General features: G+C 45.5%; 2 protein-coding genes across 4 annotated transcripts in view; both read left to right on the top strand.

Moving 5' to 3' along the window:
• Positions 1 to 2,478, top strand: part of abch1 (ATP-binding cassette, sub-family H, member 1) — a 44,938-nt gene extending 42,460 nt beyond the window's left edge. For both annotated transcript variants that reach the window (XR_003979659.1, XR_003979658.1), the window contains one exon: positions 1,889 to 2,478. The gene's annotated coding sequence lies outside the window, so the exon portion shown is untranslated. The remainder of the gene's footprint in view (positions 1 to 1,888) is intronic.
• A 1,496-nt stretch (positions 2,479 to 3,974) lies between these two features.
• Positions 3,975 to 25,312, top strand: part of peli1b (pellino E3 ubiquitin protein ligase 1b) — a 50,402-nt gene continuing 29,064 nt past the window's right edge. The window contains exon 1 of one of the 2 annotated variants that reach the window (XM_030379388.1): positions 3,975 to 5,480. The gene's annotated coding sequence lies outside the window, so the exon portion shown is untranslated. The remainder of the gene's footprint in view (positions 5,481 to 25,312) is intronic. The other variant, XM_030379387.1, reaches the window with a different exon arrangement.

Below are 25,312 nucleotides of genomic sequence, written 5' to 3'. Positions count from 1 at the left end.
CAGTCTCGGAGCTCCGCGTTATATCCTAATTGTGTGGCCTCCTCCAAGATGTCCATGGCCAATCATAATGCTCTCGTTCACGCGCACAATGTCCAAAGATACATTCCATACAGTAGGCCAGTACATACAGAAGGGTTACATATTATACATTAGAAGTGAGGTCCTTCATTAAAATCCATTCATTGCCTTGTTTATTAACCTGATCTTAAATCTCCATGACTTACCACATGGGTTTTGGAGGAGCCCTGTGAAACCAATATTAATTTAAACAGTAAAATATGCATTTGTAATAGTTAACAATGGCACTTTATTTGTCTGTGGCATATACAGTCATAATCCTAAAGCTGGTAGTGTCTGATTTTAACCGGGGTATGGATTAACCTAACACCAACTTGGAGCCTATTCTAAAACCATAGACGAGAAACCATTGGAGGGCGTTTCCTCTCACCGTGACGTGAGCCAGCCGTCTTTGAGGGGCCACTTATACTTAAATGAGGGGGCTGGGGGTACATCTTTTGCAACACGTGAATGAGGAGCACATGTGTCCCTCAGAATGCAAGCACATGTTGACCAAGGAAAGCCAGGTAATATCAAGTGTTTTGACATACCATTGACATACATTTGTTTGCATGTCAATGGCGTAACATCAGGGCAAACACACAATAGAGACCTCATTTATTTATTTGATAATCAATATTTAGCTTACTACGATGTGCTACCTTGCTAAGTGGCTCATGCCAGCCACTAATGAGCTAATGTGTAGCTCATACAAAGAATTAACTTTTTTTATTTATGTGTATGTGAGGTCGTTTATATCTGTAGATATTGTGGGGTTGTTTACAGCTGTAGATCATGTATGTGGGGTAGTTTACAGCTGTATATAGTTTGGGGTAGTGACAAGCTGTAGATAGTGTATGTGGGTTAGTTTAAAGCTGTAAATAGTGTGTTTACAGCGGTAGATAGTGTATGTGGGGTAGTTACCAGCTGTAGATAGTGTATGTGAGTTGTTATGTGTTTGAAATGATCACACCAAAATGTCTTTGAGAATGAGCCTGTTGAACCTACATTTAATAAGTTATCATATATATTACAATGTTTCCTGCAGCATTAACTCTACAACAGTAATAAGCACGTACATAACTATGTGGCCAATAGCCAATACTAAATACAGGTTAAACTGACTAATTATTGACTTTAGCCTACATAATACAGGTTAAACTGACTGTTACGGACCCTCTTTATTTTCTTCAGTTTATATATGCACTCTAGCATCCCCTGCTGGTGCTATTATGTTTTGTGGAGTATTTTCTACCAATCAACCACCTGTTTGCAGCTGCAAATTTGCAGGGAGGTCATTTGTCCCTTAGTAGAGGGTTGCTCCGGGCCCCTCCTCCCTGACTCGTGACACCTGTCAAATTTCCATCTACACACAATTACACCGGCACCCCAGTTCTCCCACTACAATCGTCTTTCCTTTCAAAACGTCTCCAGAATTAGGTTTGTTGGTCTAAGAATAAATACAACAATACAGAACAGAATGACGTATGAACAAAAAATATTTATTGAGCTTATATGAAGAGTGCCATCACATCCATATATTGTCTGGACTGGTCCTGCTGCTTCAAATCGCTTGTTTTGTTTAATTTTACTCAAACTTTTGTCAGGCACAAAGTTAGGCGAAGTCTGGCAAGCAAGCAAAACAGGGCAAGTGATGCACGCCCCATTTTTTCCCAGAAGGATAGTTAGGGGGCGATCCAAAAGAAACAAAATGTTATGTATAATGCCTTTAGCAACCTATAATGGGCTCCATACACTTTTGTAGGTCAACCAAAAGTTCAATAAAAAAATGGATTCCAATGAAACAACCTTTCTCACCATTTTCCTCCAGCTGATTCTCCATGGGGCGGTCATGGACCACAGTCTACGGCAGGGTGGATTGCTGTCAGGCCCTGTCCCCGTTCACGCTTTCCAGATCAGCCAATGGTCAGCTCACAGCCCATGGTCCAGCTGACATGGAACATATTTAGTCACAACCAAGAAATGTTTGCGGTCCAAAATAGCAGTTGGTTGGTGCCTGATGGTTCGTCGTCTTGTTCTTTATGTACATTTATGTTCACTTAAATTAAATCAAGTAAATGCCTTTCTGTTGGAAGTCTGTTTCTGCATTTCAGGTTCAGGATAACTATTCAAAATCATTAAACTCACTGGTCAACAGAGATCTTTTTTATTTAACAGATGTGACAAACAAAAAATAAATATTGATGGCAATATATAAATGATATGAAATATATGGAAAAATCTAAGTCAATTCAGATGGTTTTTTTCTTTTACAATTATTCAAAATTATAATTTGTGAGAGTATAATCAAGGTGGAAACAATAATGGTTCTTTGTAAGTTTACAGACCGTGTAATGTTGGCCTGTTGCGTCCTGTTACCTTAGAAGCTATTATCTATAGCAGTATTCTGGCTCTGTAGCCAGAATACCGAGCCAGAATCTGTAGAGTCTGTAGTATCGCCAGAGTGGAGGAGGGACAAATGTGTCAAAAGACTCTGTTGTCAACACAGACTTAAGTTGATGGCTTAAGGAATGTTCACTGTAGATAAACATACTGTACCACGGTGCAGAAGGACTACTCGTACTTCTGCAACAGCGACAAACTAAATCAACACAAGAACACATGCTCATTCATCTGGGGTAGCCAGTGTGTGCCTGGCCTGTGATCCACTAAACATTATGTCAACACACAGCTACACATGGTTACTGTCGCTATGACAGCATGACAACACATCCCTGCACAGTTCCTCAGACCGGGAACAGCACAGTGTTATTTAATATTTGCAGAGTTTGAGCACAGCGTGTGTCTATGACATAACCCTGTCACACGGAGGACTCTCTGGTACCAGCTGACCTCCCGGCTCCTGCAGAACACAACCCTGCTGTTGCTATGTTTGGGTCCTTGCGCCTAGTAACCACCACACTCCTCTTTAGAGGGCTTGCCCTGTGTGTCACACACAACATCTTTATTCACATTATGTTATTTTTTTATTAAATAAAAAGAATTAACTGCAATACTGCATTATTCTTTCATTGTAGGGAGTCGGCAAATGGCGGCCCGTGGGCCATAAATGGCCCGCCAGACATAATATCTGGCCCGCCAGATTATTCTGAAGTTATATGATTTATTTATTTATTTTTTATCTATATTTTATGTCTATATCTGTTAGCTTAAATGTAAAGGGCCGGATACAGTGAACTTTTTTTTCTTTCACAACCGTTTTTTAATCTAATTGTATCAAATACTGCTACTACTCCCGGAAGGTTAGAGACACTCGTCACGGTCACTCGTAATGCGAGGGGCTGAGCGGGAGTTATTGGAAACTATGAAATATTAAATGACACGGAACCCCCCTCTATAGGCCTATATACATACGTAATGTCGGCGACCCGACATTACGTATTTTTGTGTGATACTGCAAGTAGAGAAAGGCAGGAGCTGTTGACAAAAGTCCACAAAAGATTTAAGACGCCAAGCTCTGAGACTTTGCTGTTTAACGCAAGTAGAGTCTCTGATGAGGCTACTTCGCCTACAGCTCTTATAAACTGAGGTTTATGTGCGCACACAGTCAATCAGCACCGTGGTGTGTGCATGTGTGTGTGTGTGTGTGTGTGTGTGCAGTCAGTCAGCACCCGCCGTGGTGTGTGTGTGTGTATGTGTGTGTTGTGTTGTGTGAAGGGTTTTAAGAGTGGTTGGCTGCTTTTTTAGATGCGCACTACTGCCCTCTCTCCACCATAAGGCCTTTCTACACTGCCAAGCCGGTTCGGTCGAGGCTTGGCACGGCGCGGGCTTTCTTGGTTCACTGGAGAAGGCGGGGCTGCGCACGGAGTCTAAACATCTTTAGAATAATTTGCATATTCCCAAATGTTTATATTTTTTTATGAATCAAGGAAAGGAAAGTTGCTCTGTGTCTCTCTCGTAGATCGCACCATCTTTCAACGTCTTTGTTAATATGACTGCATCACCGCGGTTTTCACTTTCTCTCCAGTTAGAACTGCTCATGCTGATATCGCTGCGTTGTCTCTGTGGAGACTCTGCAGCAACACATACCCAACGTGATCAGGCATGACATTTACGTGATTAGGGCATACACTTGTTTATATGTACGTCTTTTAAGAGTAATCTAGTGCTCGGTAGGCATGGATAAGCCAGCTGACGGGCCTGCGTCGCAGTTCCAGGTGCACTTTTTTAATCAATTCCTTAAACTAGCCTTTGATAATGTTCTGGCTCGCCACCTTCTGGCTGGAAAAAATTTGGCCCGAGGCCAAACTTTTGCCGACCCCTGCTTTACATGAGGCAGCCTGTCACACTTTACTGCTGCTTTAAATAGTTTTAGTTTGTGTTGCTGATCCTAATTACTCCATGTCCATGTAATGTAGGGTCATAATTGATATAAAGTATGCAAGCATGTTAAGCATATGCATAAGTCCTATGGTGTCCTAGATGTGAGAATAAGTTAAATATGAGTTGGCCTCGTTAATAAGTTTGTAAATATGGTAAATAGGCATTAGCCCAAAAAATTATCTTTTAAATAAAGAAAAGCATCCATCCAACTGTGTAACCATAGCAACGGAAACGCAGGGCTCAAACACAGTGCGTGTGCCTGTGTGTGTTAGTATGTTGGTGTGTGTGTTAAACACAAGGTGGGTGTGTGTCTGTGGGTGTGTGTGTAATACATTCGATTTCGACAGTAGATCGTTTGGTAGTACTACAAGCCCCACAGTCCTTTGCTCTTCCATCGGTGTGTGTTTGTGTGTGTGTGTGTGTGTGTGTGTGTGTGTGTGTGTGTGTGTGTGTGTGTGTGTGTGTGTGTGTGTGTGTGTGTGTGTGTGTGTGTGTGTTTGTATTTTTGTATGTTTCCTCTCCCAGCGTCCAGCAGAACCAGGACAGTTTTGTTGATGTGCAGGGGCTCCCGACAGAGGACCACGCTGAGGACAAGAGCCGTCATCTAAAGATGATGAAACATGATATGATGAAACCTGCCGAACCAGCTCATCGCGGACCTACTTACCGTCACTCGGTTCGTTTCTCGTGTTCTTTATGTTCCTGAGGATGAGGACTATTTGAGGATTATTCACTAAGTCATCTGCTGGTTAGCGGATAGCGCTGAACGCTAGCCTGCTAGCGCCACCAACCTGGAAATACCTCCGCCTGTAGAGCTATAACCCCGACAACAGAGACTTAGTCCTCCACCGACCAGTAACAACAGAGACCTGCAAGGACCCGTCCTCCATTAACCCACCAGTAACAACAGAGACCTGTCCTCCACCAACCAGTAACAACAGAGACCTGTCCTCCACCAACCAGTAACAACAGAGACCTGTCCTCCACCAACCAGTGACAGCAGAGACCTGCAAGGACCCGTCCTCCATTAACCCACCGGTAACAACAGAGACCTGCAGGGAGCCGTCCTCCATCAACCAGTAAGTGATCAATCCATTCGTTACTTTGATCGCAGCAATTTACCAAATCAGTTGCTGTGTTCAGTAAACCAGCCCAGCAGACTGAATCCTCTCTGTCCTGTTAGAACTGCATCGACTCAAGTCACTTTCTTGTAGGGAAAAGTCACAAATAATATCTTCACGTGGTCTGATCCTAACACACAATCCAAAGCAATTTTTAGTTGTATGTGTGTAATATTTCAATAATACTTTCAGTGTACTTATTAAAAAATAACAAAATTTGCATCTTGAAATAAATTGCTCACTTTAGAATAATGAAATTACAAGAAGGCGACTGCAGTTGTGTTGATCGAGTTTTACTTTTCTTTTTTTGAACTCCATCAGTCTCAACCAAATATATCAGGAAATCAACAAATGCCAACAGTGAACAATTTTGAGCCTCCCATCTCTTCCTTTCCCGTTCCTCTCCTCTGGTTAAGTGAGAGAAATGTTCAATCTGGGCTGTCCTCATCCACATGTCCTTGGTGAGGCAGGAACTGTACTGGGTTGTATACTGGTATATTATTGGTTACGGAGAAAGGCTCATGATTTTCCTTCGCTCGTTTGGCCATAGAATCCTGACAAAATCATTTTCTGGGGCTGGAAACAAAGGGTCCCCCTGAGGGTTATATCATTGATATGGTGCCCACAGACGGACGGACGGACGTCCTTGCTTAGGGATTGGTGAACACGAGAAGTGTCTGAGAGTAGGAATAACTTGGGGATTACCTGTGTGTATTGACTCACCGACTTTAATCACTCACTGAAATCCAAAGCATCACAATGGAATGTGAATTTTTGCCGTTTGTTTTGATCATTAACATGATCAGTGTCTTCACATGAGTATCATTAATCAATATTAATAATCTATAACTAAAGGCAAACTGAGCAAATTTGTTATTTCAGAAGAGTATCAAACTGGGTGCCCTTCGTATGACTCGGTACCCATGAAGTAGCTCTCAGGTTCAAAAAGGTTGATGACCCCTGGGCCCTGACCTATACCAACAAAGTCACCTGTGACCCTCGTGGCACCGGATGGGCTGTATAGACCGTGTCGACAGAGGAGCTGTTCCCTTCATCTTCTCGCAAAAGATGCATGTAGTACCACTTGGGGATATCGTATTCGCTTTTTGTAAGGATCGCGTCGGAGTAAACGGCTGAACTCGTCCTCCAGGGGCTGTTTGACTGTACAGCGCAGAAAGGGCTATGCCGCTACTTTTGGTAGGGCAGCTTGTCGCTTCCCCCCACTGAAAAGCCGCTAAGTATAGCTTCCTTTGTTTCCTTTGAGTAGAAGCAGCTCGGCTGTTTTCTAAGTTACCACATTTGTTTGGTAACACTTTTGTTTAAAAAAAGTTTTTCGTTCAGTCACTTACCGGTGAAGGCAGCGTTTTCGCGTCCTCTCCCTGTAACACTGTTGTGTATTTCTTTTCAGTCACTTACCGGTGAAGGCAGCGCTCTCGCGTCCTCTCCCGGTAACACTGCTGTATATTTGAGCTCATTCACTTTCCAGTGAAGGCAGCGCTCTTGTGTCCTCTTCTGGTAACACTGCTGTGTAATTCTTTTCAGTCACTTACTGGTGAAGACTGCGCTCTCGCGTCCTCTCCCGGTAACACTGTCTTGTGTTTTTTGAGTAAGTAGCCTACTGGTGAAGGCAATGCTCTCGCTCCCTCTCCCAGTGTTCTGCTGATGGCTCATGTGTGTGGCGCCTGTGTGGCCCTCCTTGAGCCTGACGATGGTCATGATCGCTGCCCCTCTTGCCTCGGCTTCGAGCATTTGAAGGAGGGCCTTACTGAGAGGGCCTGTATGAACTGCGGCTCCATGCCCTTGGCATTCGCAGCGGTGGAACGTCCGACAGCCGTCGACTTCCCTCAATGACGCCACTTCCTTCGGCTCAGCCCGGCCGTTCTTGGCGTGGGGGTAGAGCAGTGCCCCCCCCCAGGAAAAGGGCTAGGAACGAGCTAGCATTCAAGGTGGATCGCTTGTCGTCCGACATGGTGAGGATACAGGAGCTCCTCCTTACCCTGCAACCTGGGGCGGGTGGGGCGGTGGCTGGCATCCAGCCTGACCCTTCCTTGGGGGATGTGCCTTGCACGGACGATGTCCTGTCGCTGGCGGCGTCAGCTAACCTCTTTAGTGAAGGTGTCACGGAGGAGGAAACCTCGAACACTTTTGGGGAGGCCTCCCGCTCCTCTGCTCAGAGCTCTGGGCACAGCATAAAGGGTAACCCCATGGGGGCCGTCATCCTTACGGCCCTGGCTCGCCTGGGGCTCGATGCTCCTCAGGCAGACTTGGCTCAGTCTAGCGCCTTTTTCAGGTGCAGCCCTGCCATAGCCCCTTTCTCTGTCCCTCCTTCGGAGGAACTACATGTTTGCTCGAAGGATGCCAAGGCTCTCCCCCGTCCTTCTGCCAGTACTCAGGCCTTGGCTGCCATGCGGGATCCAGCGCAGTATGGGCCGGGTCGCATGCCATCCATTGAGCCCGCCATTGCCTCCCTCATTTTGACTCCCGATCAGGCTTTGCGGCCGGATGCCAGGTGTCCTCGGCCCCAGTGCAGGTTCACAGACGACCTGCTCTCGAAGGTCTACGATGCAGCAGCGCATATGGGTCGGATAAGCAACTCCCTCTCCCACCTAATGCTGGCGTTCTCGACTTCGCTGCAACAAGCTGCAGTTGAGTCATCCACGCAGGATCTGCGTCCCTACAGGCCTTTGCCTTCATGTCCAGGGAATTGGGCCGTGTTATGTCCACCCTGGTCCAGACTCGCCGCCAGGTTTGGTTGGCTCAGTCGCCCCTGACGGAGGCATGCAGGAAGGCCCTCAGAGCCGTGCCAGTGGTTCCGGGGGAGCTGTTTGGATCAGCTGCTCTGGAGGTGCTGGAGCGAGCTGCCCAAGCTAGGCAAACCAACCTGCAGCTTTCGGGTCTTCACAGGAGTGTGTCCGCTCCTGGCAGGCCTAGAGTCCCCCCGGCTGCCCCCCGGGTCCGCTCCCAGCCACACTCTTATCCAGCGAGAGACCAGGGTCTACATAGTAGGGATGGGCACGAGTAGTAAATTCCAAACTCGAGTGATCGAAGGAATTCCTCAAGGATCTATCGAGTACTCGTTTAATCAAATCTATCTTTAGAATGCAACGCATCTGCAGCAGGAATTGGCCTAATGATGAACGGCAATATTTCCAACCAAACATGTAATGCTTATTCTCCATCAAATAATTTTTGTTTGCAAATTTATTTTTGCAAACGTTCAAAACACATTTTCCTTACAGAAATAAATATGCATCCCACAATTTAAATCACGTCGAACCAAGGCCTGTAGCGGTTTAAAAAAAACAAAAACGAAACAAGTAGCTTAACCATTGCAAATAATTTAAAGCTGCAAATAAAAGGGTAGCAAATGGCCTATGAAAATACTCAGCGTTGTGATCTTCTCTACACGGCCGGGATTCCAGCTGCGTCTTGCTGCGGTGAAAATAGCCGACACACTTGGTTGCTGCGGGTCTGCTTTCCCGAACTCACCGTTGTGTTTCAGGAGCATATGTTGCCGCATAGTACTTGTAGTATATTTTACATTTCACCTTATGATCTCCTATTTCTTTAAAGTATTTCAATTCTTCGCTGTGCTTTGCTTTAACCGCCATCTCTTAACTACTTGAATTCTGGCGTGCCTGCACACGGCACGGCACGCGCCACACAGAAATTTGATGCATTTCATTTGCTTTGTGCCCACAGCATGCGTTTGTGGCGGCGCACAGAATATTGATACATTTGTTTCAGAAAACTTTGTTTGTGTGTGTATATTCAAACTCGAGCTTTTGGGCAAGCTGGCAGCTGCTTCAGCTGTGGGGCCTCTGGGCTTACTGCCCCTGCGCCCGCTCCAAATGTGGCTGAACAGCCTGCACCTAGATGCCAAGTGGCACAGGCAGAGGAGGGTCAAGGTGACCCTGCAGTGTTTTGTCTCTCTGGCTCCATGGAGAGAGAGAGCGTATCTGGCGGCAGGTGTGCCCATGGGCGCAATTCCGGTATGCCGGGAGTTGGTAACAGCGGACGCCTGCCTCTCGGGATGGGGCGCAGTGTGGCAGGGCAGGACTGCGCAGGGACGGTGGTCTGGCCGAGACATTACACAACACGTCAATGTGCTAGAGCTCCGGGCTGTGCAGCTGGCACTGGCCAGCTTTCTGCCCCATTTGGCAGGCCGGCATGTCCTGGTCCGGCCGGACAACATGGCCACGGTTTTCCAGGTAAACCACCAGGGGGGCACGGCTTCTCCGTCTGGCCAGCCTACGGGCAGTCTATTTGCCGGGGGCCAAGAATCTAGCGGCAGACTTCCTCTCCCGACGGAAGCCTCCAACGGGGGAATGGCGGCTTCACCCCGAGGTGGTGGAGTCGTTGTGGGGCCTCTTCGGCAGGGCAGAGGTAGACCTCTGTGCCTCGGAGGAGTCTGCGAATTGCCCCCTCTGGTTCTCCTGGGCAGAAGCGTCCAGCTCTTTAGGGCAGGACGCGCTGGCGCACGATTGGCCGGACAGGCCTCTCTATGCGTATCCAGCATTGCCTCTGGTTCTAGCCGACACTCCAGAGGGTCCTTTTGCATGGCCGCCGGCTCTTTCTGGTGGCCCCCTTTTGGCCGGGGAGGCTCTGGTATCCACTGCTGCTCAGGCTCTGCTGCAGCTCGCCATGGCGCCTCCCCGACAGGGGGGATCTCCTGTAACAGCTGGGGGGTCAGATCTGGCATCCCGACCCCCGTCGCCTTCAGCTCTGGGCTTGGCCACTGCAGGGCCCGACCCACTGCTGAGGGATTGCACTGCGGCTGTCAGGGGTACTGTAATGAGTGCCAGGGCACTGTCGACCAGGTTGCAGTACAAAAACAGATGGAAGCTTTTCTCCAACTGGTGTGCGGCTAGGGCCGTGGATCCAGTGCACTGCGCTGTGACCACCGTGCTGAAATTTCTGCAGTTCCTCCTGGATAGTGGCCGATAGCACTCTACCTTGAGGGTCTATGTCGCTGCCATCTCCTCCCTTCACGATAGGGTTGACAGCGCCACGGTTGGATGCCACAGGTTAGTGTCCCTCTTTCTTAGAGGGGCTTTGAGGCTACGTCCCCTTACAGCCATGAGGGCTCCAGCATGGGACCTGCCGCTGGTAGTCGAAGCCTTGTCATCGCCTCCCTTCGAGCCTTTGGGTCAAGGGGGGTTGAAGTGGCTGTCCATGAAGGCTGCCTTTTTACTCGCCATAACCTCTGCGAAGTGGGTCGGGGAGTTGCATGCCCTATCGGTGAGTGATACATGCTTGAGGTGGAACTCTGATGGCTCGGGTGTCACTCTATGGCCGAATGTTGTGTTCCTGCCATAGGTGCTTCCACGCAATCACCTTAACCAGCCCATCCAGTTAGCACGCTTTGACCCCCCATCGGAGGAGGGTGGGTCTGGCCCTTAGGGCTTATATTTCTGCTACCGCCAGTATTCGCCAGTCGGAGCAGCTTTTTGTTTGCCATGGTGGCCCTAACCGGGGTCGTGCTTTAACTAAGCAGAGGCTGTCCCACTGGATTGTGGAGAACATAACGCACGCCTACGGGACCAGTGGTTGCCCCCCGCCATCCAGGGTGAGGTGTCACTCAACCCGGAGCGTCTCAACATCATGGGCTACCCTGAGAAGGGTGCCCCTGGGGACCATCTGTGCCACGGCGTCATTGACGTCGCCTAGCACATTCTCCAGGTTCTACCGTGTCAACGTTGCCACTCCCCATGCAATGGGCGTGGTCCTTATGCCAAGCTCTGCTGTCTCCAGGCAGTAGGGTGATTGCTTGGATTCTTCGTGATGTTGTTGGAATTGGCCATCCAGTGCTTAATGCAGGACAGTAAGGATGAAATAGAACGCAGCGTTACGTATGTAACTCCGGTTCTATGAATCCTGGATGGCCGCCAGAGTTACAGGTCACTCAGAAGTCTCATGGTTCGCGAGAAGATTCTGGGAACAGGTCCTTTGTCGACACTGGGCTATATAGCCCATCCGGTGTCACGAGGGTCAGAGGTGACTTTGTTGGTATAGGTACTCGAACTGCGCATGCGCGAGACGGATAAATCAAGTGCTTAATGCACGGTCATCCAGGATTCATAGAACCGGAGTTACATACGTAACTCTGCGTTTTTTATTTGTGTGATGTGTTTGGGATAGGCAAGTCTGCATTGCATGTGTCCAGTGCTTAATTTGTCCAGTGGGAGCTCCCGGAGCGCTGAGGACGGGGGGGGGGGGGGGGGCGATTGTTGACGGGGGGGGGGGGGGGGTCCGTAGCGATTGTTGACGGGGGGGGGGGGGGGGGGGGGGGTCCGTAGCGATTGTTGACGGGGGGGGGGGTCCGTAGCGATTGTTGACGGGGGTTCAGTGACGGTTTCATTCCATCTATACACGGGTGTGCGCCTGCAGCACGGGGCGCCAAAGTGCCTATTCCCCACGCAATGTTATGTCGTACTTCATTGATTACCGCTACGCAGCGCATTTTTTTTTTATACTGCTCGTGGCGGAGCTGGCGGAGCGCACGTCAGAGCTTCCGGAGCGCGCGTCAGAGCTTCCGGAGCGCACGTCAGAGCTTCCGGAGCGCGCTCCCCCTTGCTCCCCCTCAAATTAAGCACTGCATGTGTCCATACATTAGCATTCCCCATTCACATGCTTCTCCATTTGAAGTGCTTCTGATTGTGTGTGTGTGTGTGTGTGTGTGTGTGTGTGTGTGTGTTTGGAATATGTGATGTGTATTATATATTAATGTGCACAAGAGTGGGCTGTTTGGCTGGTTTATCTTTCTGGGAACTGCTGTAATCAACAGCTTTCTAATATTTTAAATGGAAGGAATTCACCCAGGATGTCATTTTTGTGTGTGTGTGGGTGTTTGTGGGTGTGTGTGTGTGTGTGTGTGTGTGTGTGTGTGTGTGTGTGTGTGTGTTGATGTGTGAATGTGGCTGTGTGTGTATTTGTGCGATGAAACAGCGATAGAATGTTGTTCAGGTGATGTTGATGTTCTGTTGCTCATCTTGTTCATGGGTTTGAGACGAACCTGGCCCCCGTTTCCCAAAAGCATCGTTAGCCCAAGTGGATCGTGAAGTGCGTCGTACGAGCATCGTACAGTTTTCAGACCGTTTCCCGAAAGCATCGTTGGCAACAAACTAGGGGTGGGAATCTCTTGGCACCTCACGTTCGATTCGATTCCGGTTATTAGGTCAACGATTCGATTCTGAAGCGATTATCGATGCATCTCGATGCAACAATTTTTTTTATGTACATTTCCATGCGTGATTTTCAAAAATATATATATACATCTGGGTTTGCTGTAGGGATGTCCCGATCCCGATCCCCGGATCGGATCGGGCCCGATACTGGGTTTTTAAGGTAAATCGGGATCGGCCGATCTCATTCAATTTCATGGCCGATACATATTTATTAGGGATGGGCACGAGTAGTAAATTCCAAACTCGAGTGATCGAAGGAATTCCTCGAGGATCAATCGAGTACTCGTTAAATCAAATCTATTTTTAGAATGCAACGCATCTGCAGCAGGAATAGGCCTGATGATGAACGGCAATTACCAACCAAACATGTAATGCTTATTCTCCATCAAAACAGTCAGAGTTATCAGAGTATTCATTATTTATTTTTGCAAACGTTCAAAACACATTTTCCTTACAAAAATAAATATGCGTCTCACAATTTAAATCACGTCGAACCAAGGCCTGTGACAGTTTTTTAAAAAAACGAAACAAGTAGCCTAACCATTGCAAATAAATGATTAAAGCTGCAAATAAAACGGCAGCAATTGGACTATGGAAATACTCAGCGTTGTGATCTTCTCTACACGCCCGGGATTACAGCTGCGTCTTGCGGCGGTGAAAATAGCCGACACACTTTCACTTTCACCGTTGCTGCGGGTCTGCTTTCCCGAACTCACCGTTGTGTTTCAGGAGCATATGTTGCCGCATAGTACTTTCTGGTAGCTCGATTTCGCTTGGCATATTTTACATTTCACCTTATGATCTCCTATTTCTTTAAAGTATTTCAATTCTTCGCTGCGATTTGCTTTAACCGCCATCTCTTAACTTTTTGAATTCTGGCGTGCCTGCACACGGCACGGAACGCGCCATGGAAATGGATGCATTTAATTTTCTTTGTGCCCACGTCATGCGTTAGTGGCGCCGACAGAAAATTGATACATTTGCTTCAGAAAACTTTGTTTGTGTGTGTATATGCAAACTCGAGTTTGCCTGTCCACCAACCGAGATCATTTGTAACGAGTAGTACTCGAGTAATCGATTCCTCACGCACATCCCTAATATTTATCTATCTATATTTTTTCTATATATATATATACCGTATTTTCCGCACTATAAGGCGCACCTGAGTATAAGCCGCAGCAGCTAAATTGAATGATGTGTACATAGATAAGCCGCACCGGACTATAAGCCGCGGGTGCAGTGATGTTGCTAGGTACGCCTCCTGCGTCCCTGACGTATTCAAATCTGAAAGGACGCACTAAACTCACTATCCATGCGTCCCGGGGACGCATCTCATTTTCCCCATGAAAAACGATACATTGTGAACATTAAACAACTCGTGTTTAATCACAGTAACTGGCCAAAGAAACCTTATTGTGAGCAGACCGGACAAGCGCTGTTTCAACCCTCTGCGCATCTACTCGGCGCAGACGTGATCCCCTGTACAAAGTATCGCGACCGGCTAATTTTGCCGCTACCAAAACAACTAGCTCGTCACCGCTGATTTCATTTCAACAATTAAAAATACGAACTTCATAGTAAATAAACCCACGTTTCCACTGCTCGATGCTGTGCTCATTCGTGTCGATTATGTTGTAACGTTGAGGGTACGTGCTGTAATGAAATAAATGAAACATAATCCGGTGGTGGTGATGAAAACTACATGGAACGGCAGCCGCCATATTGTTATGCCCAAATGGCGCCTGCGCATACATCGCGCTTCCAACGAGATCCCGTTTTTTCTCGAGAAACAGGCAGAGAAGAGAGAACGCAAAAATGCCACCAAAGAAAAAGATGAAACCTATTGCAGGTCAGCAAACTATTGCAGCTGCATTTTCTGTCCCCACTACTACTTCCAGCGTTTCCTGCTGGAGCCCGCCACTGGTGGCGGGGCGCGGACCGGTCATAGAGCCCATAGAGTTAAAGTCGGTGGACTCGTCTGTAACCTGTAAAATCCATAGATTAGCCGCACCGTTATATAAGCCGCAGACTCGAAAAATGGGGAAAAAGGCGCGGCTTATAGTCCGAAAATTACGGTAGGTGGAAATTGCGTTGAATGAGAGATACAATTTTGCACGTTGAGCACACAGTTGTGTGACTCGTTTATTGAGTTAGAGAAACCAGGAAATCAAAACGTGCTGCAAGTAAACGAATCCCACATCGGGCTCTGACGTCATGAGACGCTCGTAATCCTTAAAGGGACAGCGATCCCTGAACCACCAAGACAGTAAACGACATGCCTAACACAGTGGAAAGAACAACACATAAAGAAATTCTGTAGGTGAATTATGTTACACTCACTACACATATATACATATATATATATATATATATATATATATTAGTGGTGGGCCGTTATCGGCGTTGACGCCGATAATTCTCTTTTTTTCAAATGCGAACAATATTATGTGCAAAACCAAATCAAAGTTCTACTCCGTCAATACAGAGTGCAAATAGTGCATCAGAGTCTGACCGAGTATGTCACTGACAACTTGGTATTGTCCATGTCTTATCAGTCACTCTACTGCCATTCATCATTATCGCCGGGTACCCAAAATGCTGCCAAACAAATGATTTAAAAGTGGCGGGGGCATCTTCGACGGTAATACGGGTATTTTCCGACGTCATTCTGGCTGCCTATGGCTGCTTCCCCTGCTTCCCCTCCTTCTCCTCCTCTTCTTCTTTTCCTTCTCCTACGTAAGGTTCTGGCAGTCTAGATGTAGCAAAGGCGCATTACTGCCCCTACAGGCCACAAATAGAAGTTTGGCTAGCCTACAAATCTCGCGAGACAGATTTTTAACCCGACGGGTAATATCGTCAAGTTTAATTAAAACTTTGTCTGCACGTTTGATTAAAAGTTAAGAAGCATTGCAGTCTGCTGATACACTGTTAAATGTCTAGTTTATTTTTGTTATTATCCTCTCTAACGGTGCCTCAAAACGACGCGTCACGCGAGTATGTTTTTTTTTTTTTTTAAAGACATGCATGTGCGGGTGCACTGCGCGCGTTTATGAATGAGCGTTGATGTTTGCCTCCCTGGTGAGCTCGGCCAGGAACCGCTACTGAACTTGAGATAAGAAGGTGAAATCGCCGGGCGTGCCGAGCTGCGACCGAACCGGCTCGGCTGCGTAAAAAGACCTAAAGCCTACATCATCCTGCCCATTAACCAACAATATGGGCAGGATGTAGACCAAGCTCACCTAATCGGGTCAGCAGTAGCCGTGTGTCAATGCCTAGCCTCTGCTTTTGAATGATAATGAATGAATGGAAAGTTGCATTTTTTATGTCTACAAATATTCTAGACTAGAGAATGCGCGCCAATCAATGAAACCTTAAGCAGAATCAGATAAAGTCGGCTCTCTTTGCTTCGCAATGCATGTTTCAGAAATCAGCATCTAATTGCACACAAGCTATTTTTGTTTTTTTTTAAATGGAAGGGGGCAAGATTCAGTGAAAAAAAAATAAAAATAAAAAAAAAGTACGCACAGTGCATTCAGGATTAGGATACATATGTCGGCCTGGGCCTAATCAATTGTGTTTAATATCTTTACCATTCAAATTATTGCAGTCTATTCTTTTCGTAGGCTGCTCTGCTGTTGGCCTTGATGGGGAGATATTTTAATGCTTTTTAACCCCATTATTGATATCATACGACATGAGCCCGGCAGCTCCCCGACGGCGGGCCGCCCGACCCCGGTCAACGGCCGGGCTGCCTCGCCAGGCTGCCGCGGAGCCTCCGGCGTGATTATTAACAGATCCATCCTGTCGCATCTTTTCGCCCGCCATCTTGCTTTGGATTTTTCTTGATTTTCCATTTTCTCGCAAGGTATTTTGGGAGGAAGTCAAAACTGGAGCGTTCTCAGTTTTAGTGTGTGCCCATCGAAAATCTAAATTTTGAAGGGATGTTAGCCCTCCCCCTTACCCCTTACGCTACCTTTTAACAAGGCCTTAATCCGTAATCCGTATCCGTAACTACGAAGACCTCTCCAGCATTCAAAGTTCTCCATCGGTGTGTCGGATACGCAATGCAATTCGCCACCCGATTGATCTCATATGCTGACTACAAACCATGTAAACAGTGTTGTAAATAAACTTCCAAAGCTTTTCAAAACTTATTTGGTGTTTTATTGGTCCTTAATGTGCAAAGTAAATAAGGTGTAAAGTCAAACCGGAGAATCGATTACCTAGCAAGAGATGAAGCTTACGTGTGCATCCAATATTTTTTTACTATCCGTCAACGCAACGGAGACGGCAAGCGCTGTGATTGGTCCTCTAACAAAATCATTTCCGGAATCACTTTCCGGTTTGACTTTGCACCTTATTTACTTTGTACATTGTTTACTTTGCACATTAAGGACCAATAAAACACCAAATAAGTTTTGAATAGTTTATTTAAAACACTATTTACATGGTTGGTAGTCAACATAAAAGATTCAGATTACGGATTAAGCCTTTCAACAAACATATTTTGTCGATCACCATTAGGCCTACGTCAACAATTTTTCTGCGCTACATGTAATAAAAGAGCTGCCATCTCGCTAATTTGTAACAGTAAATGACAGTATATATGAGATATGTGAGATATGTGAATTGAATGCAGAACCTTTTGAGTGTTTTAGAATACATTAACTGTCAACAATTATTGCAAATACAGCCTTATCTTATTTTCAATAAATAAAATAAAGAAGATCTTAAAAACATAATTTTACCATAGCAGCTTTTTGCTGACATATGGGAACAAATAAAGAAATCAAATTACTGCAAAAGAATGAGTTGTGTGAGGCTGGGGCAAGCAGCAAATTAACATTTTGTGCAACAATCTTTTGACATAAAGTGTAGGAAAAATAACTTTTTTGTAACTGTACACAACAAATTTGAAAACAATATTTAATGATAACATAAAATAACTGTATAGGAACGAAATAATGTGTGTTGTGTGGGGCAAACAGCATATGGATATTTTCCAAATATAATTCTATTCACATGCCCCTGCCAGTCTCAATACCAATAGTATTCCCACTGGGCAAGTCCGGACTTCCAAGTACAAACCTCCGAGGCCGGTGTAAGTACCATATCGGCTCGGCTTCCAGATCGGCTCGGGGTCCGTCGTCTGCTGATTACGTTACACAATATCATTGGCTGTACGCCTGAATGGGCGTACATTGTGATTGGCTGTACGTCGGACAGTTGTGATTGGCTGTTTTGTGCTGTAGCTCTGGCTGTAGTCATAGCAACCATGAGGCAACAGCGAGCACATGTGTGAGCGCGAGTAGGTCTATGTCAAGTTTCGGTTTGTGTTGCCAGATTTGGCATATGTCCCGTTTTTCCAGCCTAACGTGATTCAAAGTAGCCAAATCAGGCTGAAAATGTGCCCAATCTGGCAACACGGACGGCTTATCTTAACAGCCAAGATGATTCCGAGGGATGTTTTGTTTTTAGAAGAAAACTATCCATACAGATAGGTTTGGAATGGTCTATGTTCAAAATGAAAGATCAATACTCTTTCATTTAAGCCATAAAAAACCTTATTGCTGTAGATAGCGTATTGTGTGACGTAATCAGCAGACGACGGACCCCGAGCCGATCTGGAAGCCGAGCCGATATGGTACTTACACCGGGAGTACGCACCTGCATTTGGAACAGCTGCGGACTCGAAGACGTCACCACCTCAGCTCGTCTGTCAGCTGTGCTACTGCCTCATGTAGGCATATACTACTGAACAATGTATACAAATTATATAAAACAAAACACCAGCCTCTTTCGTTTTAAAATAATATGTTAATATTTTCAATGAAAAGTTACGCGTATTCACACGGCACACCAGCTGTACCCTACACATAAAAAATCAGTGGCTTGAAAAAGATTGTAGGAGATTGCCGTTTCTCAATGTCCCTATATAGCCTATTATTATATTATTGGAGAGTAGGCTATGGATATAAGAATTACGAACGAGCGAGAATAGAATAGACACACACACACACACACACACACACACACACACACACACACACACACACACACACACACACACACACACACACGATCGGATGGATCCGACCGGGATTTCCTTTGCCGTTGCAATGGGTTTCCTCTATCAGCGACTTATACAATATGAACAAATGATATAAAACAAAACCCCTCTTTCATTTTTAAATAAGAGTATGTAAGAATTTTTAATGAATAGGCCTCCATTTTTGTTATACTTTTAAAATGTTCCTAAATAGTCTATTATTATAGCTTACATACTGATATTTTAAAACATAGGAATGCAAAATGCATCCTGGGATATTTAACGGTCCCAAGTCCACACAAGCCACCTCCGATGCATCCTTGATGAAACGTATGAAGAACACTTCCGGGTTTTAAGACAGTACTTGACTTGATGCGTACTTTGAATTGGAACAGTACTTGAGCTACGACTGATGACGTTTCACAAGAACGCAAGTACACAAGTAAAGAAAAGAACGGGAATTGAGAAACGTCTGTAGAATCCTTAATATTGCCACTTCAGCAGGGGCAGGTTGTAGTGCAGGAAGCACAGCTTTTCAGCATTCTCTCCCTTGAGGGAGCTCGTTTCTCCTCATAAATGTTGGCAATAGTAATGAACACCCTCTCAATTAGCACAGAGGAAGGTGGACAGCAAAGGTATCTCCTGGCCAGGCCTGACAGTCCCTTGAAGCGGAAACTGTGGCTCTTCCATCACTCCAGTGGGTTCCCCTTTTTCTATGACAGGCTCCCTCATATATCGTTCCAGCTCATCAATAATCTTCTCTGGTTCCTCTTCCAGAGTGGTTGAAGAGAGCATGCTGTCATACAGACTGTCTAGAACACTGTGGGCCTTTCCCTCCCCCACTCTCTGTCTTTTTGGATCTCCCTCTTCTTCACAGGCAGTTTCTGCTTGTATTGTGTCTGCTTGTGTCTCTGGTGGATTCCTCTGTGCCTCTTCTGTTACCCAGGCTTTTGCTTGAGCTAGTGTCTCTGGTGACAAGGGCCACTCCTTGTAGCGTGGGTCGAGCAGACATGCGAGCACCACCTCTTTTGCCTCTTTCACCTTATCTCCAGGCTCTCCAGCATGGTCTTTCTTAGAGGCTTGATTCCTCTACTGTTTGGTCCCTCTGACTCGAGCAGACACTTCACCACTGCTACACAGGGTATAATGAAGGAAGCAGAGGAGTCGGCCCTGCTCATTTCAAGTGTTATATCTTCCTGTGGTGTCAGGGTCTCCGCCAGGTTTGCTGCCACGTCCCCTCTGCACTTGGACATACAAAATGGCTGTGGTCACTAGAATAGGCTGTGATTGCTCTCTTTTGCTCAAGCATCCTGGCAATCATATCCAGTGTGGAGCTCCACCTGGTTTGCACCGCCTGGATTATGGAATGGTTAGGAACACAAACCTCTTGCTGAATGACAGAGAGTCATTGTTGTGCTACAACTGAGTGGTTAAAGTCTGTGGCTATTCTTTTGAGGTTCGCCAGGATCTCCCCCACCATCCTCTGGGAGCGGAGGCCATCATCGATTATCAGCTGAAGTGTATGAGCAGTGCAGCTCAGGCCAGGCATCTCTGCAAGTCTCATGCCTTTTATCATGTTTGCGCCGCTGTCCCTCAACACCAGGTGTACACGCTGTGTGTCAATGTCCCATTCGGTAAGTAAGGTAAGGAAAGTCTCAGCAATGTATTCCCCTGTGTGGGACCCAAACATGGCCTTTACATTCAACACAACTTGGACTCTCTCCTAGTGCTTGTCAATAAAACAAGCTGTCAAGCTCATGAGAGCCTCAGTGGATCCAGACCAACAGTCATTGGTAAAAGCAATGCTGCTTCCTGCATTTTCCACGGAGAGAAGTTGCTTTACTCTTCCGGCAACTTGTGAATACATTTCTCCCATCAGCTGAGTGCGGAAATACTTCTCACTTTTTTGAGGATACATGTGCTCTGCTATGGCCAGGACTCTTTGAAAACCTGGACCCTTCACAACCGCATATGGCAAAATATCTGTGACAATCATTTCAATTATCAAATGTACAGCTCCTTTGTTCTCGGGTCATTTAGGTTCCACTTTGTTCCTATCAAACACTTGTGCAAGTGTGGGCTGATGCTGATAATTTTTCATAGGTACTAGTGCTTCTGCCTTTCTTTGTTTTTCCTCATGAGCCTGTCTTTGTGATTCCTCATAAGCTTCATTATGTCAAAGTTTTAGGTGTTGCCATAAGTTGGTTGTGTTTTTTGCGTTTTGACGGCTTGATCCCTGGCTCAAAGAAGCTGCACATGCATTACAAACGGCTTCACCAGTAGGGCCCTTGGTGAAGCAGTCCCAAACCTTGCTACGAGTCTTATCTGCCATCTGTAAAAATAAAGAAAAGTGTGAATTTAAAAAAGTGAGACATAAATATGCATTGGCTTATTCCGTCTGCAAGGCATATACATAAATATATCTTATATACAATTTATGCATTTTTAATAAGCTACCGTAATCAAATGTAAAATAAATAAATAACCCCAGTGCGCTGCGCTCCTGAGCAGTGACTAACACGTGAGCACTGAGCAGTTTGGCCGTTATACAGTCTACATAACACGTTAACATGGGACCTTAAGAAAACCGGCACAACATGCTCAAATAAGGCGTCTTGTTTACAGGGGTGACATGAGCGCGCAGCTGCCTGAGTGAGTGTGCTTTCATATTGTACGGTAAAATTCATTATCCTCTTTTTGTCTCAGGCTAAAGTTGTTAGTTAGCAAGGCAAGCTTAGCTTAATTGTATTTGGAGGGTAGTGGGGGGTAAGCTGTACTTTTCCTTTGTTTAAGCATGACCTACACGTTTATATGGACCAATTGTTCATTTCAAAAACTAGTTATTAAACTTACCGTGGAGGGAAACTCTGCTCGGTTCTTCCAATGAGCTCAGCACATTCCAGCTACATGCGCTCTGGGGCTCCGGTGTTGTGACCAAAGATGAGTGTGGAGGGTGTGACTGAGAGCCTTTCCTAAGTTGGATGGAGTAGGAGCGTTTTCTAGTACATTTCTAGTAAAAAGAAAAAGTAAAAAAAAAAATCGGCATTAACCTGCGACTTTTTGGCAGATGTTGATTATTTAAAAAAAGGCTATAATCGGCCGATTAAATCGGCAGGCCGATGAATCGGTCGGGCCCTAATTTTGATGGTTCTATAACACTTTATGGGTCGATTGGTCGCTGTTTCGACTCCCCCTAGCGCATCTTGGCGGAAAAGATGTAGCAAGTAGCGAAGGGATTTATTACATTCATCATGGATAAGCCGACTAAAAGGAGACAGAGAAACCCAATGTCGGAGAAACAGAAGAAGAGAAAAGGGAGACTGACTGACGGAGAGGCCAGACACGAGTAAACGTTGGGCGAGCTTCTCAGGAATAGCGTGAACTGAAAGAAAAAGAAGACTGCAAATCGGATGCCGACTTGCCATGGCTGTGTTACTCTTGAAATTGTAAGTACCCTTGGGTGCGTTGTCCTGTTGATAGTTTCTGTAAAAATGTGTTTGCTTGACCGTTTTGTTGTCGGCCCTGTGTGTTTCTAGCTTGCTTGCTGCGGTGTTAGCAGGCTCGCTACCAAACACGTTTGTTTTCATGGTTGTTTTGCTGTTCGTCTGTCTCGTACCCAAAATTCAGGCTAAATCCCAGAATCCAGGTTTTTGTTTATTTAGATCACAGATTTTTCTAAGAGTGTAGCCTATATCAAGTGATATGTCCGGCTGGCCATATAATGCAGTACCCTGCATGAGAGCTGCTAGTTAGCACATATTTGTCGGTAACGTGAACCTCCATTATAGCTTTTACCATGTTATACCTTTGGTGTACCTTTTTGCAGGCGTTGGCAAACAGCATTGTTATGAGGCTTGAGGGTTGATGACCCAAGACGGCTCGGCCTGCCTGCCCCGGTAAAGCCACCACCCACACCCGAACTTGTGCGGGTACAAGTGTCACGAGGAAATCCAGAGAACCCTCAAGAAGATGTTACACAATAGCCGTAAGGCAAAAAACAAACCACGAAGAACTTTCACTTGCATTTCTTTCAATATCCAAAATAAATATTTTTCTAACCAAAGTGTGTATTGAACAAATGAAAGAAAGGTGGTGCAAACATCTGTTATTTAAAAAAATGGTAACATTTTAAAACCATATACCATTATATTTATTTACAATGTTTATTTGCAAGCATTTACACATAAACATTAATGTGTCCCCAATCTTCCAGACAAAGCATCTGCCTATGACAACTCTCCTGCGGGGACTAGCGACAGCATACCGTCTCTATCTCTGAATCAAATTCCCTGTAATTCCGTACACAAGTGACGTACTTGAGCAGATACATAAATGTACCATTGCTGCGCAAATTGTTCATGCTATCGTTATGTATTATGTTGGCAAACACTCTTACACTGATCGTTCTGTTCAACATCCAAAGATAAAACAATTCTAATCGAGGATATAATATCTCCCCGTCAACTATAAAAAAGGATGGATTTATTGTAACCTTTCAAAATGTATAACCTTGTCTACTCTTTATGAACATCTACCTCGGACATGGCTCCACGCATTCGCCGGCTACTTTGAAAACAAATGCACATGGTTAGCGTAGAAGTGGATGGGCAAGGGTCATCAACGATTTGTTACGACAGTGTTGTAAAATATCTCCTCCGAAGCTGTAGGGGGAGCTCAATAAGAGCGCAAACCAAGAAAACAGCGAGGAAGTGGCCAAAGTTGCATAGTTCCCCTTTGAATGTCTATGGAAAATAACATGGGGGTTTTGAATGATTGTACGTAACAAACTCTGTAGGTGGTGAAGAAGTAAAAGCTGCTCAGGTTTTCAACTACACACTTTTTCCATTTAGACTTTAAACGTGTTCCATATAGGTATGGCCTCTTTATGGTCTTACTGCAACTTTTAGTTTTGAAAATTATATCCCTTCTTATTTTTGAGGATTTTTTATTTAGAAAACAATTTCAATGGCGTTGCAATTATTGATTCTAGATCCCAAAAACGTTTTCCAAATAGGCATGGGCTCTTTTTGGTCTTACTGCAACCTTAATTTTGAAAAATATATCTCTAGTTATTTTTAAGGAATTTCTTTTTAGCAAAAATGTCATTATCAATTTTTTTAGCAACACTTCAGTAGTGTTGCCATTATTGACTCTAGATCCCCAAAACTTGTTAAATAGAGGCATGGCCTCTTTATGCTCCTACTACAACCTTTGTGATGGGGAGAGGGGATGGAGTGGGAAGATGCATTAGTTTGAGGCGCAGACCTTTTCGATTGTTGTAGTATTTTTGTTATGTGATTTTACTGTATAGGGTGGTTGTTGATATATTATATTTTTTGTTAAATAATAGTTTTAAAGATTATACTTGTGACATGTTCAATCTCTCCATATTTCCCCTGCTCATTGCTGTGCACAAATGTACTGTATGTACACCATTCTGTTGCCGGTAGACACATAGAAACCTCCCGACAGGGTGCGCTTTGCAAGCACACCAAAAAACGTGCGAGCAGAAAAAAAACCATTTCACCTCCGCTGCTGCAACTCCATCCTAGGGGAAACACTGCTCTCCAAGGTTGCATAGCAACGGCAATGTTTCATAGTTTGTCTTCACCGTAATGGCACCAGAGCCCGCCTAAGGAGGAGGTGGCACCAACGCTGCCCGTCCATTCATAATATCTGGCCTGCCAGATTATTCTGAAGTTATATGATTTTTTTTATGATTTTCTTTTTCGGAATATCGAATATCTATATCTGTTAGCTTAAATGTAATGGGCCGGGTAGAGTGAACTTTTTTTTTCTTTCAAAACCGTTTCTGAATTTAATTGTATGAAATCCTGCTACTACTCCCGGAAGGTGAGAGACACACTCATCACGGTCACGCGTAAGCTGTGAGGGGCTGAGCGGGAGTTATTGGAAACTATGCAATATTAAATGACACGGAACCTCCCTCTGTAGGCCTATATACAACAACCATGGCGACCCGACATTATGTATTTTTGTTTGATACTGCACGTAGAGAAAGGCAGGAGCTGTTCACAAAAGTCCACAAAAGTTTTAAGACGCCAAAGTCTGAGACTTTGCTGTTGAGTCTCTGATGAGGCTACTTCGCCTACAGGTCTTTTAACGGTGAGTAGGCTACAAACTGAGGTTTGTGTGCGTACGCAGTCAGTCAGCATCCGCCATGGTGTGTGTATATGTGCGTGTGCGTGCAGTCAATCATTACCCGCCGGGGTGTTTGTGTGTGTGTGTAATGAGTTTGTGTGTGTCAGCACCCGTGGTGTGTCTTGTGTTGTGTTGTGTGAAGTGTTTTAAGAGTGGTTTGCTGCCTTTTTAGGTGCGCACTGCTGCTCTCTCTCCAGCATAAGGCCTTTCTACACTGCCAAGCCGGTTCGGTCAAGGCTTGGCACGCCCAGCGATTTCACCGTCTTATTTCAAGTTTCCTGTGTAAAATCGAGGGGGTAAAATCCATGGACATATTCTTAAATGGACAACGGATTCCAAAATGGCGCCCATTCATTCCAATGTAAACTGCTCAATGGCGCAGGGCAACATCA

The sequence above is a fragment of the Gadus morhua genome, chromosome 15, assembly GCF_902167405.1.
Source record: "Gadus morhua chromosome 15, gadMor3.0, whole genome shotgun sequence".
NCBI classification, from domain to species: Eukaryota; Metazoa; Chordata; class Actinopteri; order Gadiformes; family Gadidae; genus Gadus; species Gadus morhua.
Note: the sequence above shows the minus strand (reverse complement) of the source record. Positions and strands in the feature narration are given on the sequence as shown.